This window comes from Podarcis gaigeae, assembly GCF_964106915.1.
Source record: "Podarcis gaigeae genome assembly, chromosome: 12".
Classification (NCBI taxonomy): domain Eukaryota; kingdom Metazoa; phylum Chordata; class Lepidosauria; order Squamata; family Lacertidae; genus Podarcis; species Podarcis gaigeae.
The window spans coordinates 43,078,957-43,096,460 of NC_139688.1; the positions used below are offsets into that span (position 1 = coordinate 43,078,957).

Here is a 17,504-nt window from a genome sequence, read left to right on the forward strand (position 1 = left end):
AGTGATATACTGAAATTGCACAAGCACTAAAATGTTTTGCCTTACTACTCATCCCCAAAGTGTCCACTGGTAAAATGGTGGCTACCATCTTAGGAATAGGTAAAGTGCCAAACAGCTGGCATGGACAAGTTCAAAAGTAGTGCCGATTTCCATACCAAGTTACTTTCTATTGTAAGTCACAATAAGATAGCAAAACAGTAGAATATTGAAAGCACTTTTAACAAAAAATAAAAATAAAAAGTAGAACTTCTATTTCATTTGTAACCCAAGTAATTGTCTGGTGGACATGCACAAACAGAGCTTAATGAAGAAGCACACCCTCAGGACTATTTCTTATGCTGTAGATTCCCTGACTCCAAACTGGAAGGTAGCTTAATGGAAGCATTCCATAATGGAAATCCACCATACAACTATTAGGTAAAGGTAAAGGGTAAAGGACCCCTGGACAATTAAGTCCAGCCAAAGGTGACTAAGGGGTTGTGGCGCTCATCAGGCCAAGGGAGCCGGTGTTTGTCCACAGACAGCTTTCTGGGTCATGTGGCCAGCATGACTAAACCACTTCTGGTGCAATGGAACACCATGATGGAAACCAGAGTGCATGGAAACGCCGTTTACCTTTCCATTGCAGTGATACCTATTTATCTACTTGCACTGGCGTGCTTTCGAATTGCTAGGTTGGCAGGAGCTGGGACAGAGCAACGGGAGCTCACCCCATCACAGGGATTTGAACTGCTGACCTTCTGATCGGCAAGCCCAAGAGGCTCATTGGTTTAGACCACAGTGCCACCCTTGCCACATATTTCTCAGTAAAGATGGTTTCCCATATGTTGTTTCTTTATCATGGACCCAAGATCCATGCAGCATGGGGCCAGACTTACTTCAGGGAAAGTTCATTGGGCAGATTCTTGGCAAGATGGATCCCATTAAACAGTACAGCAGCAGGATCTTGTCTGATATAGTTAATCAGTCAGTTACAGCGGGCAAAGTCACAGCAAGTGGAGTTACATCAGGTAAGGTCACATCAGATAATGATCTCTTTCAGGGAACTGCAGCAAAGGGCATTCAGGTTAAGACAAACAGGATCAGAACCCCTAGATAGCTCCCAATGAACTGGCTGGAGTTGAAAGGAAGAGAAAAATGTTGCCCCAGGACAGAGTCAAAGTAATCTGACATCTTCTAAGAGCCTATAAGAACAGTCACAACCTTTTTCTACATCAAGTCCTGCCTCTGTGAATGAAACTGCTGTGTTCTTTAAGGAGTTATTCCTGAAAGCAGAGACTGAGTAGCTAGAGATCCATGTTGAGCAAGGAATGGTTTTAGGGAAATTATGCAATCATGCATGAAAACAGACTGCCAATGTGCAATTCTTCACATAAAAAACCAAAAGAAAAATGTGTACAGGTACACACGGGTATTATCTGCACCTGTACATAACCAGAAAGGAAGGACTTTGCAATGGGTAGAAAGAGGGGCAGGGATGGTCAAGATGAAGCCTGGCTGCATCCCATAATCCTTCACCCACTGATGTGCAGGAGATAAGTGTAAGATGCAAGCAGCCAGGGGAAGGGGCAGGGCTGAGAAAAGGTCGATATTGCCTGCTGCAATGTGGAAGGGGTGCTGCAATTCTGCATGTGGGGAAGTGTGTCTGGAGACCAGCAGGAGGCTCCTGCCTAGAAACTCTCCAGCGCGGAAGTGAAATCAATGGGATCCATTTCCAGGCAAGTGCATGTTTAGACAGAGGTGCTGAGCTAGCACCTTTATGTATCACTTTAGCCATTTAGCTACCTTTGGAGTCTCTGGTACATTTATTCCTTTGTCACACTTCCACATTCTCAGTTTTCCACTCACCGAAGTGCCCTTTCTTGCTTCTTTCTCCACACAGATGTTCTCTGACACTTGTTTTGGATTTTACACCTGATACTGTTTGTAGTTTTCCTTCAGCAGTTAACCTGACGTGTGACCCCGGCTTTTCCAATCTCAACTTCCTATGAATTTATAATGTGTTCACAAATATACTACAATTTCCAAGTGATGGTAAAACTCCTTGTCATAACTATTTTACCCACACCTATCCTGCCAGCAGAGCAGCAGCATTAGTTCTGTATTTACAGAAGATTGGTGAAATCCTAACTCTAAGAGAAGCCAACCAGTGTTTCAAAACTGGGGTGCAGAAGGTCGGGCTTCTTATCTCTAATGTAACTGCATGAGACTTGATCTTCACAGTTATAGAAGAGTGCTACTTACTATTTATGAACGTGTCTATCAGACCACTTGGTCTCATTTCTGCATGTGCTACGTTAAGTTTATAATTATAACAATACCTAAATGGTTTAGATTAGTAAGTTTAATAATATTACTCTTTTGTTACTTCTTCTCTCTTATTCTGCAATCATATACATATGTGTGAGTAAGCCCCCCAAAACCAGAGGTACTTACTTTCAAGTAAACATCCACAGACTTGCATACTAGAATAAATAATAATAATAATAATAATAATAATAATAATAATAATAATGTTATTATTTATACCCTGCCCAACTGGGCTGCTTACAACACATAAAAAATTATAAAACATTAGACATTTAAAAAAATCCTGATAGTGCTTATTTCCTTGACATCTGATAGGAGGGCGTTCCACAGGGAGGGCGCCACTACCCAGAAGGCCCTATGCCTGGTTCCCTGTAACCTCACTTCTCGCAGTGAGGAAACCGCATGTGATATCCACCTAGTCAAACTGAGAGCCTCCTTTTCAAAGGAAAGAACAGCAATGGAAGAAAAAGGATTTTGTTTGAAGGACGATTTGATTGCCGTTATGTATTACTTATTTCCCAGCTCTCCTGAGGACTTTTCAGCGTGGCTTACAAAAGTGCAACAATACCAAAAAACAACAACCATTAAATACAAAAAGCAGCAGCAATAAATTATATGGAAAAGCAGCATTTAAAAGCCATACTTATAACAACAACGAAGAAACAAGTTTTTTAAAAAATCTAACAGTAACCAACAGAGGTCGTCATACATGGCAACCAAGACAGTTTCTGTGCCAAAACCTGGCCCAGACCCTGATTGAAATGGATCTAGAAAATCAGTTTCCTCCCAGAGCACCTGGATCTGGTCTGTGACAACCCTCTCAATAAGGGGGAGGGAGAGTCACTGGCAGGTAGTTACCGTACTTAGATTTTCTAAGAGCAGGGACGGTTTCTTAAGGAATGGTTTTACCACTGCCCCCTTCAAGCAGGCAGGGCCCACCCCCTCTAGCAGGGAGGCATTATCACCTCTCTGGCCCAGCCTGCTGTCCCCTTCCTGATAGTTTTTTTCAGCCAAATGGGCCTAGTGTCCAGAGTTCAAGTGGTCATCCTGAACAGTTCAAGCACCTTGCCCACATACTTGAGCCTTACCAACTGAAACTCATCCAACACAACAGGACTAGACAGTGTTCTGGACACCCATTGAGCTTCACCTGCTGTAACAGCAGGAGCCAAGATCCCGGTGGATGCATGCAATTTTATCTTCAAAATGCTTTGCAAACAAGTCACAGTGAGCTACGGTCAGTTCTACCATCTCCTACAGAGCTGTGACCTAATGCCAGGGATGGCTAAATCTGTCCATTTCAGTTTCTCTCAATTTCTCATTTTTCCAATTTTAATTCAGTTCTCTATATTTCTATATAAGTTTGCATTTCTTTATTTATTTTAAAAGAAGTCCTGATGAAAATTCAGCAGTATTTTAGTGCAAATTACTGCAAATAAACACACTTTGGGGTGCCATTTTGCCTCATATATATTTTTGTTGAGCAACGTACCTTACTGTAATGCATTATTATTATTTTTTGCTAACATGTATATTTATATTCACACTTTACCCTAGGATATACATCTCCATACACATAAACCTGACTGGAAAACTGTACTCCAAAATTTGAAGAAGTGTGAATTTTGAAGGAAGTCTATATTTTGGTTCACTTATTCTGAATTTGGTAGGCTCAAATGTTAACCGAATTAAACTTCTCTATCCCTATTTAAGACATTATTACTTATTTCCATTGATTGATTGATTGGTGGGGAGAACACATTCAATATTTTCTTCATCTATCTCTTTTGGAAGAAAATAAAAAGCTGGCCAATCCGAATCTTTCAACCATTAGCAAAACCCTTTCTTTTCCACCAAGCTTTATGTGGCAATGGAGCATATTGGGATTTTTTTTTTAAAAAAAAGCATGTTGCCACGGTCTTTTTCAGTGATTTTAAGAAAAGTATTTTCTTTTGAGTTTTTAAAAATATGATTCTATCTCTATATGACCTTTCTGGTGAAAGGTGAAACAGGTTTCACTTACAAAAGCTCATGTAAAAAAGATCAAAATTAAACTATTAGTCTAAAATATACCTCTTCATTCTTCACTTGTTCTTTATAAAATACTAGTGTGGTGTATCATTACATGGACTGTCACTAACAAGCCTAGCACAAGGGATTCAGAAATAAACCACCCTGTGAACTGTCCTGAGACCTCCGGGTATAGGGCGGTATATAAATTCAATAAATAATAAGGAGGAGGAGGAGGAGGAATGAGGAAGTATTATACAGTCTGAAACCAAATAGGGCTGGTAGCAACCTCAACAGGGCAGAGGGTGTTCTATAGATCACAAATTAAGATGGCCTATTTTGTTTCATAGAGATTGGGGGGTGTCTAATCCACATTTCAAAGATGATCAGTCATACAAAGTCAATCTGTATAGTAGACACTGGTGAAGAAGATGCCAGGAAGACAAGAGCAGAAGATGAGCCTGTGTCAGGGACTGGAGGAATGGGAAATGAGCCCTCGGTCTGATGGGCTCCTCTCAGAAGAGGAGGAAGAGTAGGAAGTTTTGCCCTCCCTGTCTCCAGCAGTTTCAGGGGACGAGGGAGACAGGGATGAAGAAATCCCGAGTTATGAGACAGTGGAGGATGAGGAGGGGGAAGTTAGAGAGCAGACGGCGGAGACCTCCCTGGAGAGTGTGGGAGACCCTCCTAGTCCAAAGACTCGCAGGTCCCTCCGCATTCATGAACAGAGAATGTGGAGGGGTGTGACTCCTGAGACTTCCTGTTGTTTCCAGGATGTTGTGGGAGACGGAAGAGGAGGGACTCAGAGTAGCCAACGTCTCCTATGGGTGGAGACATGGATCTTTCGTCTTGCAACCAGATGACTGAATAAAAAGCCATAAAATATGAACTGTTTCTTCTTCTTGACTCTGAGGCTACCAAGGGAGGAGAGGATACTCCACGCCTGACAGCCTGCTACATCCAGCCAATGGCCCTTCTAGTCATATCCTCTTCTCACAGTGGCTAGTCTGTGGGAAGCCTGCAACCAGGACAACAACTCTCTGCCCACCTGCTATCTCCATCAACTGGTATGCAGAGGCATTATGCTGAGCGGAAGTAGAACATAGTCATTGCGGCTAGTAGCCTTGCCCTCCATAGACTAAAGGTAACTGTAGACTGGTGAATCCTTATACAAAAGTTTCCATAACTGCTCTATGAGGCTTCATGGACAGATCATTTCCTTCCCCTGTTCCTGCTTTCCCCCTTGTGTCTTAAAAATGCAAGCAAGAGAAACAAATCAAAGCCCAGCCCAGCCTTCAACATGCCTAAAACTGTACACACACTTTCCCGAAGACGGCACCAGCCAGTTGCCTCTTTTGTTGACTCCTTCCCCATTCATTTTGGATGACAGCTTTCAGTAAACACCATACAATGCCACAGTGCGACATTAGCTTTAGCAACATGTTGATGGAGGGCCAGCAACATCTTTATGCCCAGGAGATATCCAACAGGAAATTGTTTAAACCTCACACATATCCTGAAAGGCCTTTTCATACCGAGTGCCCCAAGACTGCCCAGGCGTCACCACCTTTCTGCACCGAACCCTCTCCGGCACGGCTACAATACTTGAATGCCGAAGTGCAGGAGGCTCTGGGGTGACCGTTGAGTGCACTCGGATTTTACAGACTGTCATATGGCGAGATAGTGGTGGGTTTTGATGCTGTCACCTATTCAGTCAGCCCAGATGAACTAGAATCACCATTTCAGTTATATCATAGCTCGGGGCGAGAACATGTCACCCTCTTTATTTCCAGCTCAGAACAAGCTGCTTAGGCAGATGCTAACTGTGGTCCTCCCTGCCATGTTCTGTAGAGTGGCCTTTGTCTGGGTTAATTGAGCCCCCACTCCATTTAATAGGCTGTTGAAGCCTTATTGAAACAGAGCTAGTGCCGCAGGTTAAATACATTGCCGTGCTCTTGTTAATCCCCTCATTAACAGAGCTGTAAAGCTTGTTGAGAGCTGTGAGTTTGCATATATTAACAGAGAGTTCTTCACTCAAGAGCTATCAATAAAATAACAAAGCCAGTTTGCAAATAGTGAAACCAACAGTGACACAAAGCTAGATACCTTAAAAGAAATAAACAGCTTAATAACTGATAAATCTTATTTTTCACACGAGTGGAATTAAAGCAAAGGCACCTGACAGATTTGGCGTTTTTTTATTGGCTGAAGATACAGTATAGATTCTTAAATGGGTTGAGCTGGTTGAAACGAAAGAGAGAGAGCAAAGGAGAAATCTATTATTTCTCCATCACTGCATACTGGTCAATGAGCCATTTGGGTAGAGCCAGGCTTACAAGAAGCCACCAAAAGCAAATGCATGTTCCAAATAAAACTTGAGAGAATCTGAAACGCAAGAATCCTCTGAGATTTGAAGAAGAAGCAAAATAAAGGACGTGCAGGCTTAAGGAAGGAGTTGAGTTGCAATAATTACAGCAGGCTGCCAATTCACCAGTAGGCGGAGCAGAAGGGGCTCCACAAACGTGTGTCGGGGGAACAGCTTCTGGCAATCATGGAGCAGGTGTGTAGAGAACTAATTTGCCAAACTTAAACAAAGAAACCCCATAAAGTTCCAATTCCCACGAGCTGCTTCTCTGTGATATGCTTCCCATGCTGACCTGGGAACATGTGTCTGAAGGAATCACATTGGTAGAAAGGGGAACCTCTGATGGGGTTTATTTCCCTCATGAGTATCACCTGGCTAGAAAGGAGAGAGAGTTTTGAAATGGGAAGGAACCACATTATCGTCCTGGATCATGACATTGCTTCATTTTCCTATTCCTAAGGAAAGCTGCTGCACAACTGAGCATGAAGAAGAAGAAGAAGAAGAAGAAGAAGAAGAGGAGGAGAAGGAGGAGGAGGAGGAGGAGTTTGGATTTGAAATCCCACCTTTCACTCCCCTTAAGGAGTCTCAAAGCGGCTCACGATCTCCTTTCCCCTCATCCCCCACAACAAACACTCTGTGAGGTCAGTAAGGCTGAGAAACTTCAGAGAAGTGTGACTAGCCCAAGGTAATCCAGCAGCTGCATGTGGAGGAGCAGGGAAGCGAACCCGGTTCACCAGATTACGAGTCCACCACTCTTAACCACTACACCATCCTGGCTCCCTATTCATGTGTATGAATTGGTTGATAAAACGAACAGGTGACCATCTGTGGAGCAGTTAAAACAAGATGGGAGCATTTAATTTGAACTTCGGTGGAAACGCCATAAAAAACCATTCACTCTATGATGCTAAGTACCATTGTAGAATCAGTGAGATCATTTATTTATTTAAATAATTTACATACTGCTTAATTGCAACTGTATCTAAGTGGTGCATTAAGAAATACAATACAGAAAAGGTAAAAATCACTTAAAAGTATAAAATCAGATATCAATAAAAACACCTGCTAGAATATAACAATTCTACTGTAGGTGCCTGAGGTTCAAGGGGGAGAAGGCCTGTCTGACTTTAACTGGAAGGGCATTCCCTAAATTTGGGACCACAATACTGAACATATGGTGGATACACGTCAGGGATCTGAGCCATGGGGGACCATTAATTGATCAGATAGTGAATATAAGGGGTTAGGCGGTCATGAGGTATCCTGGATCCAAGTTGTTAAGGCCCTTGTAAATTAATATAATAACCTTGAACCTGACTCCATAGTGTACTGTTAACTAGTGCAAGCTTTGGTGCACGGGAGTTTTGTGCTGGCAATAGGCCATTTGCATCAGTGTTTTACAGCAGTTAAAACTACTCTTGAGGCACAAGAGTAGCTCCACTCAGAACACATTGAATTTTCGAGTCTTGAGATTAGAGGAATACAAACATTGTCCACTGTGGCTGTCAAGGCAGTTTTAGCTTAAAAGAACAGAGGAAATAATTACTATCCAAAATCATGACACTGTAGTAATATTTTGGTGAGTTCCTTTGATATTAGATAATATGAATTAGAGGTGCATGCTGTGATGCAAATTCATTTCTGTGTCTGATAGACTGCTATCTGTTCGATGGCATAACTCCACAATTAAATTTTTGTGGGGGTTTTAAAACCCAAACTGGCACTTACTGTGAGATATTATACATGTGACCTTTTGAAGGTATGCCCTGAGTTAAACCCATTGCCTGTTGATATGTCCCAGCCATGCTCGTAAAACTTACCGGTATATTACTAAACAGTCAGGTAAAAATTCAGGAAGCCTTACAAATCACTGTAAAGATTCAGGAAACTCAGAAGTTCTAAAAACACAGTACGACTTCAGCATAGAAAATAAGTGGCTAGTACACTGAGCCATTTAAAATACGGGCAGTGCAATACTATGTACTGTAGTCAGCAAATTGGATGCCACAGGGAAGTGTATAAATGACAGAATTCAACACAATACAGTCCACTGGAGAAAGGCTATGCCAACATCAAAATTCACATCTAAAACCTTGGAACTTGCTCCCACAGTGATGGCCACCAGCTTTAAGCATGGTGTGTGTGTGTGTGTGCGCGCGTGCATGCATGCATGTGTAAAAAAGTACCATACAAATAAAAGGAATGAATGTATGAACTTGGATGGCTATGAAAGAGGGTAAGGCAAATCCATGGAGGAGGATGTTATGAATGGCTGCTACTCATGTTGTTGGCTATGAACTACCACCAGCATTGAAAGAAGTATGCCTCTGAAAACTAGTTGCTGGAAATCACTTGGTGTTGCACTTGGGTCTTGCTTATGGGCTTCCCATAGGCACCTAGTCGCCCACTGTGAGAAAAGGATGGTGGTCTAATCTAGCAGGGCTCTTTTTATGTTCGTCTTTAAACTATCAACATGGTAGCTTATAAAATAGAAGCAGCAAGATGTGCCTGATTATTTCCATGCGAGTGAAACGGATTCCTCTATAAGCTCAACTTTTTGTTGACCTGCATCTGATTTGTACGAAATAAGTAGCCACACAGCAAATACATAACACAGGCCATAGAAATACAAGGTTACAGTACTTTGTAAATGAACATACATTGCACCAAGGGTGCCAACCTGAATAAATGGGGGGGGGGTAAGCCCTACCCCACATAACTGAACACAAGATGCAGCACACACACAATTTGAATGGCAATGCCCATTGACTTTGGGGGGGCAGACTCCTCAAATATTTTATTGGGCTCCCCGAATAAAACGGTTGGCTCCTGTGCATGTCACGTGAGAGATAATTTCTAGTCTTACTAGGTAACTGTGCTATTATTTTATCACCCTCCCCCCCATCTCCTCATGTTTTTTTCTGTTTATACCCATGACAAATTATTCCAGTGTTTTGCTAAATTTGGATCTTGTCTGCACCAATAATGTGTACTTAACACATTTAGCCAGTGCTGGACTTCTGGTGCTATGAACTAATAGTAATACTTGTTTTGGAACTGGCAGAGTACTCCTCAGCTTGAAATCCCCTCAGCCTAAATTTACATAACTCTGTTATAAAAACTGCAACTAGAAGAATTTGTCCTTGAGCTTGTTCTTCCCTTCGTCCCTCTCACTCTTTTTTCCTTGGGTGCCATGTATTTTTACATTGTGAGCCTGAGGGCAGAGACCATTTCTTAGAACTGATTTTTGTAAGGCTGCTCTGAGAGCCTTTTTATTTTCTGCTTAAATATTTCTGTTTAGGCAAATCTATCCTGACATATAGAAGTTACATGTGTTTCATCTCTTTTTGGCTGATGTTGATTTTAATAAACTTTTTAGTAATGTCTTTAGATAACTTTTAAAACTGCTTTCATTGATAATTTTAATGTTTTATTTTTGTAAACCACTTAGAGGTGTTTTTTGTTTTGTTTACACTCAAGCAGTATACAGTGGTACCGCGGGTTAAGTACTTAATTCATTCCGGAGGTCTGTTCTTAACCTGAAACTGTTCTTAACCTGAAGAACCACTTTAGCTAATGGGGCCTCCCATTGCCGCTGCGCCGCTGGAGCATGATTTCTGTTCTCATCCTGAAGCAAAGTTCTTAACCCAGGTACTAGCAGAGTCTGTAACCTGAAGTGTCTGTAACCTGAGGTGTATGTAACCCGAGGTACCACTGTATAAATGTTAAACAAACAAACAAACAAATGGTGAGGTATAAATGTTGTAATTAAAAAAATAACCAAATGCATAACCTTTTGTGGTACATTTTCACACATCAAAGTCAATTGCCAGAACCAAAGGTGGGTGTCCATAATTTGTGGCACCGGAATAATAAATTGGTACAAAACCTATCAGGATGAAGCACAGGGTTCTTGTCAGCCAGCCTGCTAGTGTTGTTCTAAAGAGCATCAACATCCAGGAGGAAGATGTAGAAACACAAGAGGAAATGGACTTTAGCTCAGTGGTGGAGCACCAAACTGCAAGCAGATTGTCCCAGGTTCAGTTCTTGGCATCATTACGTAGGGCTGGGAAAGACCTCTGTCTGAAAACTTAGAGCTACTGCCAATTTGTGGAGACAATATTAAGCTAGATAGACAAATAGTCTGAGTTCATATAAGGCATCTTCCGTTGTTCTCAAGAGGAATCAAACAAGAGATCCACTACCCCACGTTGGATTCCCAATGTATGCCTCCTTCTCATACTGTAAATATGTTTAAAATGCAGTTTGTAATTTAAAAGCATAGTTTCCTAAATGGGATGAAACTTTCATTGAGTCAGGGCTTCAAACACATTATGCAGCCAGGATGGTGTTTATTTCCTGGCCATCAGGTTTTAAAGATGTCAGGAAGATTCTTTTGGTTAAATATCGGAAAAGGACAGTTGTAAGAAGTAAGGGCCATGAAAGCCTTAGGTTTTCATTTCCAGTTGCCAGATTTGATACAAAATCTATGTTGACCACACATGCAGGATGAGGTCACTACAGGTTATTTTCTTTGTCGCTTGCCGCGAAAGCTATACAATGATCCATATTGATTGCAGGGCTCCCTCAAAAGAGAGAATAAAGTTGGAATTCTAGCCGACAAGCCCAAACTTCTCCCACTGAGTCGAGAGCGGCTGGCTGACTTTGTGGCTTGATGGTTCTAATTGCCCACGGCCAGGTTCCGCTCCAAAAGCCCAAGGCCCCAGCAGACCCTGTTGCATCAGTTTGATGCAAAACATGACAAGGCCTTGACTCCCCGTCTCTCCATTTCACTTGAGCAAATGTGTTAATAGAGCTAACGCCATCTTATTTTCTCACCTTGGTTCAATAGGAGGTGACCAGGCAGTGAATGTGAGGCTACATTGGAATGAGGAGGACTGGTGAAGTGAGGGTCATAGAGGAGGCAAGGTGCAGAAGTTCAGCAGCCTGCCTGCTGGGAGCACTGTCACTTACACTCCGGGTTGTTTTCCCTTCTCGCCACCCCCAGCCATGGATATCTTATAGTGTATTCTGCCTCAGTTTTGCAGACCCATTCCATCTTGCCTCCTAGCTTTTCTAGTTCCTTGCTTCGATAGCGTTTTCCTGGATATGTCAAGTAAGTATATATCGTTAGTCATGCCAAATCCAAAGCTGGCAGTGGTGCCGCTTTTATTTATTTACAATTTTATTTACTGTATAATTTTAAATACAGTTGTACCTTGGATCTCAAACGCCTTGGCTCCCAAACAAATCAGCTCCCGAATGATCGAAACCTGGAAGTGAGTGTTCCGGTTTTCAAATGAGTTTCAGAAGCTGAACATCTGGCGCAGCTTCGGTGGCTTCCGATTGGCTGCAGGACACTCCTGCAGCCAATCGGAAGCCGTGCCTTGGTTTTCGAACGGTTCCAGGAGTCGAACGGACTCCCAGAATACATTCTGTTTGAGAACCAAGGCATGACTGTATTACCATTTCCAAAATGACATTCACATTCAAATATACATTTCCATTGCTGATATGTTTATAATAAAAACATTCAACTGTTTCCCTTTTTCTCCTTCCCTAGTTCCAGTGGTGCAGCTTTTAGAACCTGGACTTCATGGTCTTATGTAGGGCACCTTTTAGATTGGCAGGTGTATTACTTCATTTGCGAGATGTGCCACTGACATTTCTCTTTCGCCCCCTGCCCCCCTCACGCCACCATTCTATTCAACTGCTTCTACATTCCTCATATTTTAAGCTAATAAGAATAATAATGTTTGCCAACCCCGATTTTTAAAAATATGTGCAGCTTTGTATTGTGAATTCACTGAAATAATAACAGCTACAGGAATAACATAGTGTTTACATCTTTTGCCTTGATACATAAACATACTTTGGAAATAAAAACACTACTTTTGCCCCAGAAAATGACAGTGCAAAAGTTGCCACCAATGACAATGTTGAAGTAAAAATAATCAAATGAGGATCTTGAACCATGTGCTTGCCTAGTCACCTACCCCATCTAGAGAATTCTTTTTTATTAAGGAGAAAAATATGATAACACCTGTCCTGTAGTTTTCAAAGGATTGTGCTCCCTCATTAGGAAAAGGATCATGCAAATGTAAAATTATATTATTATATTCCAACTTAAAAACTAAGATCTTGGTATCTAGGAATCAGATCACTGAGAATAGGCTGTAAAGATAACACACCCATAAGAAAAAAATTCAGAGATACAGGTCCAGATCTCAACAAGTAGAAGGGCTTCTGAAACATCCCCCCCCCCCCCACATACACATTTCCATATGCAGTGCATCAAGTTTCTGGATGTATAGGGGGAATTTTCAGAAATGGCACAGTGCAAAGAATTGCTGGAAGGAAACTGAAAGAGTGCCATTTCAGGTTATCAGTAGGGAGGTGGGTGGCGCTGTGGTCTAAATCACTGAGCCTCTTGGGCTTGCTGATCAGAAGGTTGGCAGTTCGAATCCCCGCAACGGGGTGAGCTCCTGTTGCTCTGTCCCAGCTCCTGGCAACCTAGCAGTTCAAAAGCACACCAGTGCAAGTAGATAAATAGGTACTGCTGTGGCGGGAAGGTAAAGGGCATTTCCATGCGCTCTGGTTTCGATCATGGTGTTCTGTTGCGCCAGAAGTGGTTTAGTCATGCTGGCCACATGACCCAGAAAGCTGTCTGTGGACAAATGCCGGTTCCCTTGGCCTGAAAGCGAGATGGCGGTCGCAACTCCACAGTCACCTTTGACTGGAATTAACTGTCCAGGGGTCCTTTACCTTTTTACCTATACCAGGACCAGAGGCTGCACAGCTCTGAATATTAGTTGTGGGAAAACAATGGCAGAGAACTCTTGCACCCATGTCCTGACTGTGGGTTTTCCCAATAGGTATCTGGTTAATTGTATACTAGACTCAATAGGTCTGATCTAGCAGGGTTTTACTTACGTTCAGCTTTGGTTGGAAGGCAGACCACGATGCAGAGGGAAGAGTTAACTTCCCTCTCTGTGTGCAAGAGCCCTGATACTGATTGCCCTCCCTTACTGCTGTTGTTTTTTTAAAAAATATATATTTCTTGACTACAACACTTTTTACATCATATGTAATTTGGGGCCCTTTGACTCACAGCTACGTGCAATGCATTCCTGAAAATATTCGACTTATTTGACCATTTAATTCAATGCTTCACATTTTCATTTGGACAATGTACTGTAAACTGTTCAACATATATGAGGTTCCTTTTAGAAACCCTTGGCATACCATGTGCTGAATCCAGCTGTCCTTATTCAGTGTTAGGAAGTCAAAACTCTGCAAACTTCACTTTGGCTGTGTTTCAAGGGAAGTTGGGGGTGGGGGAAGAAACATGCTTATCTGAGTCACTTACAATCATCAAGTTTCCCAGAGATTCAGGTTAGAAAACTAAAATGCTTTTAACAGCTGTGTCCTATGCCCAGACTGCCAGTCTCTACATACCATGGCTGCCCTGTGGAGGGAAGCAGGGACTTCAACTTTTTGGCTCTGTCTTCCATTGTTTGCCTTTTGCTGTCACTTGGCGCCTGCCACAGCTGTTACTAAAGATGGCATCTAATGTTGACATCAGGCATAGGGGAGATAGAAAAGACTTCGACTGTATGTGCTCAGTCAGCGGGAGGGGAAAAAACACCGACACAAGCCACCTCTGTCCCGAACAATGGCCAATTTTTAGCAGTGGGCAATGGTGCACAGATGTTGAAAGGTGCTAAAATGAAATATTCCCCCTTTCCTTCTTGTTTTATTCTAGGTCCAGCTCTCCTGCTAAATGAAAAGGTTATGTAAAGAAAACATTTCAGCTTTGCAAAGGGGAGCAGATCACGCTAATAGTGGTTCTTTCTTGACCTCTTAAAGCATGTCATAAGAGATAACCCCTTTGCAAAGGCTTTTTTCTTCTGGGGGAGGTAGTAGTGCTGGTGGGTTGTGTATTTTTCACTACAGATCAGGGGCTGAAAAGGACCAGGAGGGCTAAGAGGTCCAAATGCGGAGCTTCCCATCCATTCTTCACGCATTCCAGTAGCTCTCAACCTTTCCATGTAGAATCATAGAATTGGAAAGGATCTCAAAGGAACCTGGTCGACCTCCCTGCCAATTCAACAAACATTCACCATCCCTGATAGGTAGGTAGCTAGCCTCTGCTTAAAAACCTCTGCAAAAAAAGGACTATCCGCCACTTTCAAAGGCAGCCTGTTCCACTGTCAAACAACTCAAACTGTCAGCAAGTTCTTCTCCAATTCTTGTAATTGGAACACATTGGTGTGGGTTTTGAAAAAGGGGAAATAAATTTGGTCCACCAGCTACATGACAGCACTTCAAGTATGTGAAGATGACTTTCTTATAACCTCTTAATTGCTTCTTTTCCAACTAACCATATCCGATTCTTTCAACCTTTCTTCATAGGACTTGATCTCCGGCCCATTGACTTTGTCAACATCCTCTGAACATGTTCCAGTTTATTCACATCCTTCTTAGATGGTAGTGCCCAGAACTAGATGATCAGGGTGAGGTCTGACCAAAGCAGAATACAATGGTACCATGATTTATTGTGATGTGGACAATATACTTCTGTTCACATAAGCTACAGTTGTATTATATACTTTTGGCTGTTGCATTTCACTGCTGACTCATTTTTTAGGTTATTGTCTGGTCTTCCTTCTGCCAAGATAATATTGGATCCCTTTTCCGTCTATCACCAGCTAAACACTGTGATATACTGATATATCACAATGTTTGAAATAAGGACAGAGCTATGTAGAGGCATTGGCTGACTTCACATTTTTCCCTGCATCATAATTTTGGCATAGCACACATGCACAAACCATCATTCATGATATATTGCCAGGTTAAAAATTATGAAACCGGTATCATGACATGGACTTCAAAGTAGTTTGGGACAATTTATCGATATATAACCCAGCCACACATGACACTATATTGGTTTTTCTATGCTCATGTCCACATTACATGGCACCATGCTGTCTTCAAGGATTTTATCATCTTCCATCACAGAACTTAGCTTGAAGTCCTCCTGATCAAGTTTGCAAGGCTCTTGCCAAACACATTCTCCCCAATCCTTGTGAGGAGCAACCTATCTTTCACCAGAAGTTCTTCATCACTGCAGAACAGATCATGATCCAATAATCCAAACCTTTCCTGATGACGTCTTCTGCATAGTTAGTCATTCACTTCCAGTATTCGCCTCTCCATTCCTAGGTCACAGCCTTCAGTAGGAAAAAGTGATGAAAAAACTACCTGTGTCCCATGGCCCTTCAGCTTCTTATGCAGAGCTTCATAGTCACTTGCAATACACTCAGAGCTGTGTCTGGGCGTGTCGTTTATTCCTGCACTGATTAGCAGGAAGGGATAATAGTCACTAGGCTTTATGAGCCTGGCCACATTTCCCATCATATCCTGGACACATGCATCAGGGAAATGACATGTCTTCAGTGAAAACATGTCAGAACAACACACCGCTGTCTCTACTTCTCTCGAGAGGTAGTCCCCAGCTACCACCACACGCCCCCTATTCAGGGCAAGCACAGGATTCTTTCCATGCACCAATAAATCCAAGTCCTCCTTCATACTCTGTGGAATCTGGGGTACTTATTCTCAGCTACAGGCCTATCCTGTGGCCATAACCTATGACCACAGCTAATGGCCAATTTGAAAGCCACAGCTCTCTGTACTATCATATTTTATTTGTTTTTATTCATGCAATTTCTATACTGCTTAATACTTCAGTTAAGAATTGAAGCTACAGCATTATAAAAACCACAATCACTACAATTAAAATTCCGCGTTTTAAAACAGCACAAAACTAAAAACTATTGGGCAAGATCTTCTTAGGCATTTGTATAGACTAAAACAATAGCATATTTTAGTATGAACAAAAATAACAATGCATGGGGAACATCATAACTATTGGCAAACTGAAATACATCAGAGACAGACAACCAGGCCCACTCACCGAATCATATATGCGAATATCCATTTTATAGGCAGTCGTGGCTATCTCACTATCTCTCGAATTTAAGCTCATAGCAAAAGATGGGGCAAAATGACACACTCTCTGCCCCATTCAATGTCATGAACCAACCATATTTTTTTTGTGATATCACTGCTATTTTTCAAATATATTTGGAAAAACATTAACGCCAGTTGTCCTTTTAAGGAGTTCACACTTTGTTTCTTAGATAATTAATGAACTGATGCCAATTATTGCTTATGCTTCTTGGGGGTTTTGTATAGCATTTATTACTGAGAGAAAATCCTAAAATGCCATATCCCAAATTGTGCATTCCCAGACACATTACCTGGAACCAAATCCCACAACAATCAGTGGGACTTACTTCCATGTAACATGCTGTAAGTTGAGAGTTTGCTTTCTCCAGCATCAGTTGAAAGAAAATGCAACAATTGTAATCCGTGTCATTATCACCAAGGCTTTTCTAAACTGCTAGTGAGTACCTTTGTTCTGTCCCCTTTTTTGCATCTAATTAATGCTAATACATAATGTCCTCCCAAGATTTTCAAAGCTGTGCCGTGAAATAATGCAGCGTTACTTTTGTAATTCAGGGTACAGAGCACATTGACGCAAAAGCTTAGTAAAACGGGCACATGGTCAAAAGGAGCAATTAGCACATTGTTATTATGCAATGATATTATAATCTGCCTCGTCCCCCAAAAGAAATTGCTTATTGCATTTTGCTTCGTGAGCATTCCGCCTCCCCTTTTATCATGTACGGTGCTATACAGTTACAAGCCAGTCATGATACAGTCCCAAATAGGATTCCCTACAATTATTGTT

The 17,504-nt window shown here is 41.9% G+C and overlaps 1 protein-coding gene across 6 annotated transcripts in view; it reads right to left on the reverse strand.

The window, feature by feature from the left end:
- The window catches only part of EOMES (eomesodermin), a 155,887-nt gene that overhangs the window by 83,970 nt on the left and 54,413 nt on the right, over nucleotides 1-17,504 (reverse strand). The gene's annotated exons all lie outside the window — the stretch shown is intronic.